The sequence below is a fragment of the Loxodonta africana genome, chromosome 1 (genome assembly GCF_030014295.1).
Source record: "Loxodonta africana isolate mLoxAfr1 chromosome 1, mLoxAfr1.hap2, whole genome shotgun sequence".
Lineage (NCBI taxonomy): Eukaryota > Metazoa > Chordata > Mammalia > Proboscidea > Elephantidae > Loxodonta > Loxodonta africana.
In genome coordinates this window covers 178,271,802-178,288,234 of record NC_087342.1, presented here as the reverse complement: position 1 = coordinate 178,288,234, position 16,433 = coordinate 178,271,802, and positions in this window count along the sequence as shown.

The window sequence follows — 16,433 nt, the reverse complement described above, 5'->3', positions numbered from 1 at the left end:
GGAAAGGAAACAAATAACCCGAATAAGAAATGAGAAGGACCACATCACAACAGAACCAAATGAAATTAAAAGAATCATTTCAGATTATTACGAAAAATTGTACTCTAACAAATTTGCAAACCTAGAAGAAATGGATGAATTCCTGGAAAAACACTACCTACCTAAACTAACACATTCAGAAGTAGAACAACTAAATAGACCCATAACAAAAAAAGAGATTGAAACGGTAATCAAAACGCTCCCAACAAAAAAAAGCCCTGGCCCAGACGGCTTCACTGCAGAGTTCTACCAAACTTTCAGAGAAGAGTTAACATCACTACTACTAAAGGTATTCCAAAGCATAGAAAATGACGGAATACTACCCAACTCATTCTATGAAGCCACCATCTCCCTGATACCAAAACCAGGTAAAGACATTACAAAAAAAGAAAATTATAGACCTATATCCCTCATGAACATTGATGCAAAAATCCTCAACAAAATTCTAGCCAATAGAATCCAACAACACATCAAAAAAATAATTCACCCTGATCAAGTGGGATTTATACCAGGTATGCAAGGCTGGTTTAATATCAGAAAAACCATTAATGTAATCCATCACATAAATAAAACAAAAGACAAAAACCACATGATCTTATCAATTGATGCAGAAAAGGCATTTGACAAAGTCCAACACCCATTCATGATAAAAACTCTCACCAAAATAGGAATTGAAGGAAAATTCCTCAACATAATAAAGGGCATCTATGCAAAGCCAACAGCCAATATCACTCTAAATGGAGAGAACCTGAAAACATTTCCCTTGAGAACGGGAACCAGACAAGGATGCCCTTTATCACCGCTCTTATTCAACATCGTGTTGGAAGTCTTAGCCAGGGCAATTAGGCTAGACAAAGAAATAAAAGGTATCCGGATTGGCAAGGAAGAAGTAAAGTTATCACTATTTGCAGATGACATGAAAACCCTAAGGAATCCTCCAGAAAACTACTGAAACTAATAGAAGAGTTTGGCAGAGTCTCAGGTTATAAAATAAACATACAAAAATCACTTGGATTCCTCTACATCAACAAAAAGAACACCGAAGAGGAAATAACCAAATCAATACCATTCACAGTAGCCCCCAAGAAGATAAGATACTTAGGAATAAATCTTACCAAGGATGTAAAAGACCTATACAAAGAAAACTACAAAGCTCTACTACAAGAAATTCAAAAGGACATACTTAAGTGGAAAAACATACCCTGCTCATGGATAGGAAGACTTAACATAGTAAAAATGTCTATTCTACCAAAAGCCATCTATACATTTAACGCACTTCCGATCCCAATTCCAATGTCATATTTTAAGGGGAGAGAGAAACAAATCACCAATTTCATATGGAAGGGAAAGAAGCCCCGGATAAGCAAAGCACTACTGAAAAAGAAGAAGAAAGTGGGAGGCCTCACCTTACCCGCCTTCAGAACCTATTATACAGCCACAGTAGTCAAAACAGCCTGGTATTGGTACAACAACAGACACATAGACCAATGGAACAGAATTGAGAACCCAGACATAGATCCATCCACGTATGAGCAGCTGATATTTGACAAAGGACCAGTGTCAATTAACTGGGGAAAAGATAGCCTTTTTAACAAATGGTGCTGGCCTAACTGGATATCCATTTGCAAAAAAATGAAACAGGACCCATACCTCACACCATGCACAAAAACTAACTCCAAGTGGATCAAAGACCTAAACATAAAGACTAAAACGATAAAGATCATGGAGGAAAAAATTGGGACAACCCTAGGAGCCCTAATACAAGGTATAAACAGAATACAAAACATTACCAAAAATGATGAAGAGAAACCGGATAACTGGGAGCTCCTAAAAATCAAACACCTATGCTCAACTAAAGACTTCTCCAAAAGAGTAAAAAGACCACCTACAGACTGGGAAAGAATTTTCAGCTATGACATCTCCGACCAGCGCCTGATCTCTAAAATCTACATGATTCTGTCAAAACTCAACCACAAAAAGACAAACAACCCAATCAAGAAGTGGGCAAAGGATATGAACACACATTTCACTAAAGAAGATATTCAGGAAGCCAACAGATACATGAGAAAATGCTCTCGATCATTAGCCATTAGAGAAATGCAAATTAAAACTACGATGAGATTCCATCTCACACCAGCAAGGCTGGCATTAATCCAAAAAACACAAAATAATAAATGTTGGAGAGGCTGCGGAGAGATTGGAACTCTCATACACTGCTGGTGGGAATGTCAAATGGTACAACCACTTTGGAAATCTATCTGGCGTTATCTTAAACAGTTAGAAATAGAACTACCATACAACCCAGAAATCCCACTCCTGGGAATATACCCTAGAGATACAAGAGCCTTCATACAAACAGATATATGCACACCCATGTTTATTGCAGCTCTGTTTACAATAGCAAAAAGTTGGAAGCAACCAAGGTGTCCATCAACGGATGAACGGGTAAATAAATTGTGGTATATTCACACAATGGAATACTACGCATCGATAAAGAACAGTGACGAATCTCTGAAACATTTCATAACATGGAGGAACCTGGAAGGCATTATGCTGAGCGAAATGAGTCAGAGGCAAAAGGACAAATATTGTATAAGACCACTATTATAAGATCTTGAGTAATAGTAAACCTGAGAAGAACACATACTTTTGTGGTTACGAGGCGGGGAGGGAGGGAGGGTAGGAGAGGGTTTTTTATTGATTAATCAGTAGACAAGAACTGCTTTAGGTGAAGGGAAAGACAACACTCAATACATGGAAGGTCAGCTCAATTGGACTGGACCAAAAGCAAAGAAGTTTCCGGGATAAAATGAATGCTTCAAAGGTCAGCGGAGCAAGCGCGGGGGTCTGGGGAACATGGTTTGCAGGGACTTCTAAGTCAATTGGCAAAATAATTCTATTATGAAATCATTCTGCATCCCACTTTGAAATGTGGCATCTGGGGTCTTAAATGCTAACAAGCGGCCATCTAAGATGCATCAATTGGTCTCAACCCACCTGGAGCAAAGGAAAATGAAGAACACCAAGGTCACACGATAACTATGAGCCCAAGAGTCAGAAAGGGCCACATGAACCAGAGACCTACATCATCCTGAGACCAGAAGAACTAGTTGGTGCCCGGCCACAATCGATGACTGCCCTGACAGGGAGCACAGCAGAGGACCCCTGAGGGAGCAGGAGATCAGTGGGATACAGACCCCAAATTCTCATAAAAAGACCAAACTTAATGGTCTGACTGAGACTGGAGGAATCCCGGCGGCCATGCTCCCCAGACCTTCAGTTGACACAGGACAGGAACCATCCCCGAAGACAACTCATCAGAAATGAAAGGGACTGGTCAGCGGGTGGGAGAGAGACGCTGATGAAGAGTGAGCTAATTATATCAGGTGGACACTTGAGATTGTGTTGGCAACTCTTGTCTGGAGGGGGGATGGGAGGATAGAGAGAGAGGGAAGCCGGCAAAATTGTCAAGAAAGGAGAGACTGAAAGGGCTGACTCAAGAGGGGGAGAGCAAGTGGGAGTAGGGAGTGAGATGTATGTAAACTTATATGTGACAGACTGATTGGATTTGTAAACGTTCACTTGAAGCTTAATAAAAGTTATTAAAAAAAAAAAAAAACTATTGCCTTACCTCCTGACCGACAAATCGACTAGCTGTTATTCTTTCTCTTCCTCTTTTCCCTGATCTTATGAAATAAAGGTAGTAATTTCAATAAAGGTAGTGGTAAATAAATAAATAAAAGAATGATCTCTTAAATACATTTTTACAATACTAAGGGGTAAAGAGACTTGATGTCTGCAACTGACGCTGAAATGGTTCAGAAAAACTGCTGTTGTGGATTGAATTGTATCTCCCAAAAAGATATGTTTTGAAGCCCTAACTCCTGTACCAGTGAATGTGACTCTGTTTGGAGACAGGGTTTTTCTTTTCATCCTATTAATGAGGCCATACCAGAGTAGGGTGGGTCTTAAATGTCATCCCTCTGAATGGTCTTTTACAAAAAGGAAAAACAAACACTAGAAGATACATACACAGGGAGAAGAGACCATGTGAGTTCTGTCTGCAAGCCAAGGAACTCCAAGAAATTCCTGATGCTGCCAGAAGCTGAAAGAGATAAGGAAGGAAGTTCCCCTAGAGCTAAGACCCTGATTTGGACTTCTAGCCAGAGTATAGCCCTGTGAACACCCTGAATTTGGATTCCTAGCCTCCAAAGCTGTGAGACGATTAGTTCCTGTCCTTTAAAGCCACCCACTTACAGCAGTTCTGTTACGGCAGCCTTGGCAAACTAAGACATATAGGTAGATGACAGATATAGAAACGTATATGCATATATATGTACATACGCGCGTGTGTGTAAATATATATGATAAAACCAATGTGGCAAAATGTTAAAAACTGGTGAACCTAGGTAGAAGGAATGCAGGTCGTACTATTTTTACAAATTTTCAGTTGATTTGAAATTATTTCAAAATTACAAGTTTAAAAAGGGGGCTAAGGATAAAAAATACATCCTTTATCAATTAAATATCAAACTTTCAAATGCATCAAGTATATGCTCTAAAGGCATCCCTTTTCCTTGCTGCATTATCAATATTCGCTCATTCTGAGACCCATGTCTCAGAAAGCCTGTGATATCGACAGAGCAACGTAAGGGAAACACTCCTACGTGTAGAGTTTGAAAAACAGGCTCTGCCTGTGACCTTCTGCTTCGCTTGCACAGCACCTCACAACACAGCTGAGGGTAGGAAGGAAATTGCCTTGAGACTCAGTCTGGTTTTAAAATTCTGGCTCTAGCTCTTACTAGCAACGTGCTGAGTGAGTTACTTAACCTGTGAGCCTTCCTTTCCTCATCTGTAAGAGTGAAGTGGTGAGCATCACTGAGCTCAGTCCCTATGAGTGTCTTCTTAGCTTCCCTCTGGGCCTGTTTCCTCACAAATAATGAGCCCCTCTGTGATCTGGGGGCTGATATCAGTGGGCAGAGAGGCCATAGTGCAGATAGACTTTGGGGATGGACAGACAAGGCAAGCTCCTTTCAAGTGGAGAGGGAATCGAGAGGCAATGCTTCGCTCCAAAGGGCCCTAACTCTGATGAGGGGCTTGCATGGAGAAGCAGAGCTGCCACTTGCAAACTCTACTTGAGCCCTTGAGCCGCCCTGGATGCCTAGACAACAGGAAGAGAAGAAAAGGTGTTGTACCAGCTGGTGCTGAAATGATCAGAAGCTCACATACCAAAAACAGATGAGTGAGGCAGGCTGGCCCCATCCCTCCTGCACCCTGCCCAGGACCTTCTTCGCCTTTGACCCTGCTCTTCCCTCTGTCAGCCCTCTTAGGTCTCACACTCATAGATTGATTCACCTTGGTCTAGGGATGATTATCTCTGGAAGAATCCAACTCGGAATTGCTACTGCTGGACACCTACCCTTTCTTTCCTTTCCTCTTTTACAATGGCCTTTCTCCCAAGTGCTTATACTATGCTCTGCTAAGAAGAGGCACCCAGTGAAGGAGGTGGCCTGGTTTTTGCTTTGCCTGTCCCAGGAAGTCATAACAGTCACTCTAGGTACACCTCAGTTGGGGAATTTGGCCTAAATTACCTGCTACCCTGCCAGTGGGAAGGAGTATGCTGCTTGCTCATTCTAGGGTGCTTAAGAGGCCTCAACAGGTGCCACCTTATGTTTCTAAAGGGTGAGTGCGGCCGTCTTGGCTGCCAACGTGGAAATTCAAATTCTTGGGATTAATGGAATGAAGTGGTAGATTTGTAACAGAGAAGCTCCAGAGAGCTATAGAATGCTCATGACAGCACTTAAATGTGTAAATGTACCATTCTTTCCACCCATTGTTCTTCACCATCACCTAAAAGATCCTTATCTGAATCCCAGGCCGCCTGTTTAAACAGCCTGTTCTCCATCCTAGGTATAATCCTCTCCAACACTGTAGTCCCCATGCTTTTATCAATCCAAATCACTGTTTTGTTATCTTCAGTCATTTTAAATTACAAATATCCCCCACATTTCCTTGACTTGGCCAATTCCAACGATAGTCCTTTCTACCTCACCACTGTGCACACTATTTCTGTCAAAGGCTCCACAATCAAGATCTCAAAATCCAAAAATCTCCTTTGTCCATAGTTACCTATCCCTATACCTTGTCCTTCTATACCAGTAAGTACACAGACACACACACACACACTCAGGGGACTTGGCCCTTGACTTTTCTGATAAAGCTAAAGCCATCCCTCAATTCCTTTCCACACCTCAAAACTTCTTAGATCCTCACCCGTTGACTCCTCCTTTCTTCCTGTCTCGAAAATGTCATGTATTTAAGTTTTCTCATCATCCTGTGCCCTTGATATCCCCCTAACTTTTCTAAGGTCTGGCTTTATTTATTAATCTTCCTTTTGGCATCTTCGCTTTTCCCCTCTCCACTCACTCCTTTTCTCTGGGACCATAAATAGGATAAAAATTCCTCTCTCCTTAAGCACAAACCCAGCATTCCTTTAACCACACTTCCTCCTCAAGCATTTGCCCCTACCCCTCCTCTCACACCAAACTTTCTGAAAGAATAGCTTTTGGTCACTTCCTTTCACTCACTGCCCACCTTTCTGATCAAGTCTCTGTCTCTTGTTCTAGACTTTCCTCCTGACCCTGGGCTGCTTCCATCTGTATCTTCTCTTGTTACTTGGTGGAAACCCCAGGTTCTGCTTGGTTCTACTCGTCTCAACCAATAAAGGAAAGACCAAGGTGAGAGAATAGAAAGGCACCTTTATTTCCTTGTGCAAGGAAAGGAACAGTTGAGGCTGCTGTCGCCAAGACTGCTCAGCAAGGGTGAGGGGGAAGGTTACTTTTAAGGGGTTTACAAGTAGGAAGTTCATACAGGTTACATCACCAACATCCTTAATCATACTATGCAGGCACAATGGGGTTTATTTATATCCTAATGCATCACGTGTTCAGAACATGGCAGTTAAACTCCACCCAGAAGTGGGGAAGTTACTATGTATGAGGTACTTATTACCCTGAATGTCAACCTGGCTCCTAAACTGGTTTCTGCCAATTTCTTCTAGTTTGCGGCAGCAGGTAAGGAGAGGGGAATCAGGATTTTAATGTAAAGCTACAGGGGATGCCAGGCAAGCTGCTTGAGGCAATGGAATTTTCTGTAGCCTGTGGACCTCTTTTACTCTGGCTTCTTGCCTTCTTCTATCCAAAAGTTCTATGGTAAACTCTCTTCTTTTTTTACATCATCTTTCTTGATAATTTCATCCTCTCCTAAGGCTTCCAACATTATCTCTGTTTGTGTAATTGCCAAATGATATCTCTATCCCTGAATTCTCTTCATAGGACACAAGGATGACTCTCAGACACTAACATTCAATAATATATAAAATCCATGAAATAAAGGTGCAGACAGATGGTCCCAGCTGACAGATGGTAGATATGATTAAGGCCCTTAAGGGTGACCGAGGTGTGAAGGGGTTCTCTCCCACCTTCTGTGTCCTGGCTTCTCCTTGCCTCATACTCCCTGCTGTGCTCTCCTCATCAAGATCACCCTTTTCTCTATTCTTGTCACTTTCTCGCATGATTCTAAATTTAAAAACTGTTTCAGATAACTCTTGCATAGCATTTCAAATCTTCCCAGCTGTGCCTTTTATTCCAGCCCCAGCTACAGCATCCAGCTCTGTAGAAGCTTGGGCTAACTTCACAGAGATACAGTGAAACCCGGTGCCATCACGTGGGACAACCGTGAGGAAATTGCTGGTACAGCAGTAAGGCAACCTAGAAGGGTGGATGAGGGAATGCTCTGTGGGACAGTCGTTGAATAATGGAGGACAGGAATTAATGGATAAATGCTTTCCGTTTCCCTCCCCTGTGTAAACGACTATGAGCCACATGTCAAAGTCTTCTCAGGATTGAGTGTTCTTTGTCCATAGTGGTGGCCAACTGATAATGCACATTTATATTGGCTTCCTCTCCTTCCCTATTTCATTCCCCTGTTCCTCATTTCTACTCCCTGCAGTCAGTCACATTCCCAAATAAACTACCCACGTACAAGGATTTGTTCTAGCCTCTGCTTTGGGGGAAGCTACTATCTAAACTATGCCATTTTGTTGATGTACGATAGTTTGTTAAACAGTCCCCTGAAGATGGCTACTTAAGGTTTTCTAACCTTTTGCTATAAAAATAATGCTGCAATGACTATTCTTGTATCTATATCACTTTGCATCTGAATTGAATATTTGATCAACAATTCAGTGACATGGAAGGATCACATTTGAAATTCTGTTCAAGCTTTAAGTTTTGCTGAGACATTATAAGCGTCTATATTCCCGCTATACGCTATATAGCACTCTTTTTTTCTTTTGCATATGCCTGACTCATACAACTAATTGTTTAAATCCTAAAATAGTTTTGACAGATACAAACTGAAAGTTCCCAGCATCTTTCTCTTTATCTAGTTCTTTGATGACGACACACTCCAAAGTTTAGCATAAACTCAAATAAAGAAAGAAAGTTCCACAAACCCAAGACTCCATGGTGTTTCCTGTTGAATGACTCTTCTGGGGTAGAGCAACCACATGCAGCTTTCTAAGTGTTGCTTTTCTGATTTAAGAAAATAGAAACACGTGAAAACCATTACACAGAGAAAACATCAAGAAGAGTTAAAAAGAATTTTCAGGACAACATAATGCAGCAAAAATACAAGTTTAGAAACATCTTTGAGATTCAAACTAGAACTCTTGGGTTATTTTGAAGTGGCTAAGGGCTTTTAAGGGCAGGTGGGAAGAAACACATGTGCTAAGTCACCAACAAATCACACCAATTCTGTTGCCTTTTGTAGCCAATAGGCTTCTTTGTTTGTTTTTAAGAATACAGTCTTCAAGAAAAAAAGAAATCAGGCCAACCATATCTAAACAAACCTCCTCAAGATGCCAGAATTTTCTGACCCAATATTTTACATCCTCTCTGCATCTCATAGCCCCTGAGAATAAGCTAATTAGTTAAAAGATGAACTTAGAGGTTGCTCATCAGGCCAAAGTATTTCAAATGCCCATTGTAAAGTGATGAAAATGGATGACTGAATGCATATTCTGTGCTCCTCTGGGTCAGTCACCCTTTAGAAAGTTCTTTAAAAATGTGATCTTTTTCTAATAAATAGCAAAGAAGGTCTCACAACTGGGGGTCACTTACTGACCCTTCCCTAGGCTAGACCATGCAGGGTAAAAGGGTCAGATGGAAGTTAGCGTTTACCTGGAAGAAAAATTTCTCTCTGAAGCAGCTCCTGCTCCTCTGTACCTCAGCCTATCATGACCTTGTGGGCTCATTCTACCCTGCTTATCCTCGACCTTCGTCATAAGCCTAGTGACATACCAGGGAGGGCCAAAAATTGGGTGATTTAAAACAAGAGAACCTTACTCTCTCATTGTTCTGGAGGCTAGACATCCAAAATCAAGGTGTTGGTAGGGCCATACTCCATCTGAAGCCTCTAGGGGAAGACCCGTCCTTGCCTCTTCAATGTTCTGGTAATCCTAGGCATTCCTGGGCTTGCAGCTCCAGCACTACAGTATTGGCTGCCTTCTTCCTATGGCAGTCTTGCTTCTGCTTCTATGTCTCTTGTCCTCCTCTTCTAAGGACACCATCCATACTGGATTAGAGCCTGTCCTACTGCAGTCTGATGTAATCTTAACTAATTATGTCTGCAAGGACCCTACTTTCAAATAAGGTCATATTCACAGGTATAAGAAGTTAGGACCTCAATATATCTTTTGGGGGACACAGCACGATACATAATACCTCAGGGCTGAGTTTCTTAGCTTGGAACAAGGCTGGGAACCTGTTTGCACGTGTGCACACATCACTTGTGGCTCACGTCCCTGCACTCCTGGATTGGGACCCTTTCCCTGGGTAGAGACACAATACAAGATTCCTGACTTTTTCCTACTTCCCTTACCATTTCCCTTCTACCCTCACGTTGTCATGACCTCTGACTCCAGCCCTCTCCAGTCCAGCACGCTGAACAGAATACTAGCTTTGGAGTCAGACAAATTAAGTCCAAACCCAACTCTGCCGCTGAACCTAGGCACATTATGTCACTGCCTAGAAAATAGCTCCTGCCTCCCTCCCACTCTAAACAGAAAGAAACTAATGTCACTTTGGAAAAGACCTAAAGCTTGAATTTGCAAAAAGACTCTTCAGAACAATATATAAGACGTTAATACAGAAGTTACCTGTTGGGGGAGGGGAGTGTATACATGGGGTGGTCATGAGTTGGGATCAACTGCACAGCAACTCACAACAACAATGTGAGCTGGGCAATTGTATGACAAGGGTGGGAAGATTACTGTCTGTGGCATATCTTTTAAAACTTTCTAGTTTTTGAATCATTTGAACATATTATCCATTCAAAAATGTATAACATAAATAAATGAAATAAATCTGTAGGAAAAGATTACTTTTTGCCAATCAAATCTGGCTTTCCCATAAATAAAATATTATACCAGGTTTATTTTGATTCTATTTAGATTGATTTTGACAAATAAATTTTTTATTTTTAAATTTTTATTATTTTAATTTTATATTAAATATAATGAACTATATTGTATCTACATTATACTATAAAGCAATAAATAAAAAAAGCATATCATTTCAATTCCCCTTCCTTATTCCATCCAATGTGTAATAAAAATCTCTTGAGTAAAACATTGACATTTGTAGAGCATTTTACAGTTTGCTAAGTCCTTCATGCGCTCTCTTTAATTATGATCTTCCACCCACAGCAGCAGTCAGGGCAGGCATTTTTCTTCTTCTCCCCAGCTGAGGAAATGAATTCTGACTTGTTCAAGGTCACAGAGCAAGGATGTGGCAGAATAGGGGTTTGAATCCAGTCCTTCTGGCTTAAGTGATGCCATCATATTTCCTCTAATTTCATGGCATAATTCGTACATGAAATGTTTAAATTCAGCTTGAGAGACTGGAGAAAGAAAAATAAAACTTAAATAAGGATCCTACTGACACCACTATCATAATTCAAAGATTCTGTATTTTACACTTCACTAGGTTCCATTTCTCCATTCTTAGATCTCCAGTATGTTGTCCAGGAGCACTTGACACCATCCCGGGCTCCAAAGTGGACACATTTATGGTGTCTCTCTACTTTGACTGGAGCTAAGAGCAGGGAGCTGGAAATAGTTGGCCCGGACAGAAATAAAAATCAAAACTTCTCATATTCTGAAGAGCATGATGAGCTAGTACTAATACTATAAGATGGACAGACATGCTATGTAGCACACTGAAAAAAGATTATACTGCATAGTTACTTCAATTTAAGAGAAGATGATAAATTACATTTTTATGTGTATGAAAAATTATGAAACAATTGAAGAAAGGAAAATTTTACTAAGTTATTTTTTTCACACCTACAAACAATTCTCTTTTTAGCAGTCACTACAGAAAGCTAAACATTTATTTATATTTTTAACTGTCTCATTTTATCTTGTCATCATCTCTTGGTTGAATATAACTAAGATTTTTAATAAGAAAGTTTCTGTTAAATATAATCTAACTGCAAGGATTAAACACGTACTGTCTTAGTCTAGGTTCTCTAGAGGAGCAAATCCAGTGAAGCATTTGTTGTTGTTGTTCTTGTTGTTAGGTGCCGTCAAGTCAGTTCCGACTCATAGTGACCCTATGCACAACAGAATGAAACACTGTCCGGTCCTGAGCCGTCCTTACAATCGTTGTGATGCTTGAGCTCATTGTTACAGCCACTGTGTCAATCCACCTTGTTGAGGGTCTTCCTCTTTTCCGCTGACCCTATACTCTGCCAAGCACGTTGTCCTTCTCCAGGGACTGATCCCTCCTGACAATATGTCCAAAGTATGTAAGACGCAGTCTCGCCATCCTTGCCTCTAAGGAGCATTCTGGTTGTACTTCATCCAAGACAGATTTGTTCATTCTTTTGGCAGTCCATGGTATATTCAATATTCTTCGCCAACACCACAATTCAAAGGTGTCAACTCTTCTTCAGTCTTCCTTATTCATTGTCCAGCTCTTACATGCATATGATGTGATTGAAAATACCATGGCTTGGGTCAGGTGCACCTTAGTCTTCAGGGTGACGTCTTTGCTCTTCAACACTTTGAGGAGGTCCTTTCCAGCAGATTGCCCAATGCAATATGTCTTTTGATTTCTTGACTGCTGCTTCCATGGCTGTTGATTGTGGATCCAAGTAAAATGAAATCCTTGACAACTTCAATCTTTTCTCCGTTTATCATGATGTTGCTCATTGGTCCAGTTGTGAGGATTTTTGTTTTCTTTCTGTTGAGGTGTAATCCATACTGAAGGCTGTGGTCTTTGATCTTCATTAGTAAGTGCTTCAAGTCCTCTTCACTTTCAGCAAGCAAGGTTGTGTCATCTGTATAACACAGGTTGTTAATGAGTCTTCCTCCAATCCTGATGCCCTGTTCTTCTTCATATAGTCCAGCTTCTCACGTTATTTGCTCAGCATACAGATTAAATAGGTATGGTGAAAGAATACAACCCTGAGGCTTTCCTGACTTTAAACCAATCAGTATCCCCTTGTTCTGTCTGAACAACTGCCTCTTGATCTATGTAAAGGTTCCTCATGAGCACAATGAAGTGTTCTGGAATTCCCATTCTTTGCAGTGTTATCCATAGTTTGTTATGATCCACACAGTCGAATGCCTTTGCATAGTCAATAAAACACAGGTAAATATCCTTCTGATATTCTCTGCTTTCAGCCAGAATCCATCTGACATCAGCAATGATATCCCGGGTTCCACATCCTCTTCTGAAACCAGCCTGAATTTCTGGCAGTTCCCTATCCATATACTGCTGCAGCCGTTTTTGAATGATCTTCAGCAAAATTTTGCTTGCATGTGATATTAATGATATTATTCTATAATTTCCACATTCGATTGGATCACCTTTCTTGGGAATAGGCATAAATATGGATCTCCTCCAGTCAGTTGGCCAGGAAGCTGTCTTCCATATTTCTTGGCATAGATGAGTGAGCACCTCCAGCGCTGCATCTGTTTGTTGAAACATCTCAATTGATATTCCATCAATTCCTGGAGCCTTGTTTTTCGCCAATGCCTTCAGAGCAGCTTGGACTTCTTCTTTCACTACCATCGGTTCCTGATCATATGCCACCTCTTGAAATGGTTGAATGAATATTGACTAATTCTTTTTGGTATAATGACTCTGTGTATTCCTTCCATCTTCTTTTGATGCTTCCTGCATCGTTTAATATTTTCCCCGTGGAATCCTTCACTATTGGAACTTGAGGCTTGAATTTTTTCTTCAGCTCTTTCAGCTTGAGAAACGCCGAGTGTGTTCTTCCCTTTTGGTTTTCCATCTCCATCCAGCTCTTTGCACATGTCATTATAATACTTTACTTTGTCTTCACAAGAGGCCCTTTGAAATCTTCTGTTCAGTTCTTTTACTTCATCAGTTCTTCCTTTTGCTTTAGCTGCTCAATGATCAAAAGCAAGTTTCAGAGTCTCCTCTGATATCCATTTTGGTCTTTTCTTTCTTTCCTGTCTTTTCAGTGACCTCTTGCTTTCTTCATGGATGATGTCCTCGATGTCATTCCACAACTTGTCTGGTCTTCGGTTACTAGTGTTCAATGCATCAAATCTGTTCTTGAGATGGTCTCTAAATTCAGATGGGATATAGTCAAGGTCATATTTTGGCTCTTGTGGACTTGCTCTGATTTTCTTCAGTTTCAGCTTGAACTTGCATGTGACAATTGATGGTCTGTTCCACAGTCAGCCCCTGGCCTTGTTCTGACTGATGATATTGAGCTTTTCCATCGTCTCTTTCCACAGATGTAGTCAATTTGAGTTCTGTGTGTTCCATCTGGCGAGGTCCGTGTGTATAGTAGCCATTTATGTTGGTGAAAGAAGGTATTTGAAAGGAAGAAGTCGCTGGTCTTCCAAAATTCTATCATTCAATCTCTGGCATTGTTTCTATCACCAAGGCCATATTTTCCAACTACTGATCCTTCTTTGTTTCCAACTTTTGCATTCCAATTGCCAGTAATTATCAATGCATCTTGCTTGCATGTTCAATCCATTTCAGACTGCAGCAGCTGATAAAAATCTTCTATTTCTTCATCTTTGGCCTTAGTGGTTGGTGCGTGTATTTGAATAATAGTCATATTAACTGGTCTTCCTTGTAAGCATATGGATATTATCCTATCACTGACAGCGTTGTAGTTCAGGATAGATCTTGAAATGTTCATTTTGACGATGAATGCAACGCCATTCCTCTTCGAGCTGACATTCCCAGCATAGTAGACTATATGATTGTCCAATTCAAAATGGCCAATACCAGTCCATTTCAGCTCACTAAGGCCTGGGATATTGATGTTTATGCATCCCATTTCATTCCTGATGATTTCCAATTTTCCCAGATTCATAGTTTGTACATTCCAGGTTCCAATTATTAATGGATGTTTGCAGCTGTTTCTTCTCATTTTGAGTCGTGCCACATCAGCAAACGAAGGTCCCGAAAGCTTTACTCTATCCACACCATTAAGGTTGACTCTACTTTGAGGAGGCATCTCTTCCCCAGTCATCTTTTGAGTGCCTTCCAACCTGGGGGGCTCATCTTCCAGCACTATATCATTGTTCCCATGCTATTCATAAGGTTTTCACTGGCTAATGCTTTTCAGAAGTAGACTGCTGGGTTCTTCTTCCTAGTCTGTCTTAGTCTGGAAGCTCAGCTGAAACCTGTCCTCCATGGGTGACCCTACTGGTATCTGAATACCAGTGGCATAGCTTCCAGCATCACGGCAACACACAATCCCCCACAGTACAACAAACTGACAGAAACATGGGGCTTTACCAAACAAAAATTTCAGTGAAGCATATATAGATAACAGAGAGAGACATTTACTTCAAGGAAATGGCTTGTGCAATTGTGAGGAAATGCTCAAGCAATTGTGGGGGCTGGCAAGTCCCAAATCTTTGGGTCAGGCAGTAGGCTGAAGACCTCTCCTGGCTTACATGGATGCAGGGGCTGGATGAACCCAAAATCTGCAGGTTAGGTGGCAGGCTGAAGACCTCTGCTGGCTTCATGGCTGCAGGGGCTAGATGAGCCCAAAATCTGCTGGTCAGGTGACAGGCTGGAGGCCTCTGCTGGCTTACATTGTTGCAGGGGCTGGATGGACCCAAAATCTGCAGGTCAGGTGGCAGGCTGGAGGCCTCTGCTGGCTTACAGGGTTGTGGAGGGTTAGCAAATTCAAAATCTGCAGGTCAGGTGGCAGACCAGAGACTTCTCCAGGCTTACATCCCAAGAATCAGAGGTCAGGCAACGAAAGGATTGCAGGGCTGAGAAAAAGCGTGATCTTTGTCTGAATATCCATTTATATATACTAGAGGCAGGACATCCCCAAAGAAACACCCCTTTCAAATGATTGGCTGCTCACATCAGATCACAAAATGGGAGGTAATTATATAATATCTGCCCAACCACTAAGAATCATTGCCTAGCCAAGCTGACCCTTAACATTAACCATCACACACATGTATATGCATATATATACATGATTATATCATAGCATAGTTGTTGTTTAAGGGCTTTGGAATCAGAAGACCTAGCTAAACCCCTGACTTGGTACTTATTATCTGTGTGACTGTGTGACTTTAGGCAAGTAACTCAACCTCTCTAAATACTTCCTTCATGTCTTGGAATGACATGATAATCAAGCAAGATAATGAATGTAAGTAAAAATCTACTTCTTGAAACATAGTGCTGATTCATTCATGCATTTATTCAGCTAATACTTATCAGCACCTACTATGTGCAGGCCCCAAAGCAGGCACTAGCGATACATCAGTGAACAAAATAGACTGACTTCAGACCCAGGGAGTTCACATTCAGTGAAGGAGGATAGACAATAACAAATAATATAACATTTCAGATGAGTGGCCATAGTGCTATTGAGAAAAATAAAGGGGAGAAGGTACAATTTCAAGTAGGTTGGTGAGAGAAGTCCTTCCCAAGAAAATATGGGTTCAATATGTGTTATTTGTTACAATTATTATGGTTATAACATATTATTCTGTATTCACATATCGTGTTTGCGAGTCATTGTGAGTAGACTAAATAGGGCCTCTGATTTTAAGGCTACTAATGGCAAGCAGGAAACCCTGGTAGCATAGTGGTTAAGAGCTACGGCTGCTAACCAAAAGGTCAGCAGTTCGAATCCACCAGGCACTCCTTGGAAACTGTATAGCACAGTTCTACCCTGTCCTACAGGGCTGCTGTGAGTCGGAATTGACTCGACAGCAACGGGTTTGGTTTTTTGGTTTTTTTAATGGCAAGCGTAGAAGATAATCGTACAAACACATACACACACAATCACCACTCTCATCC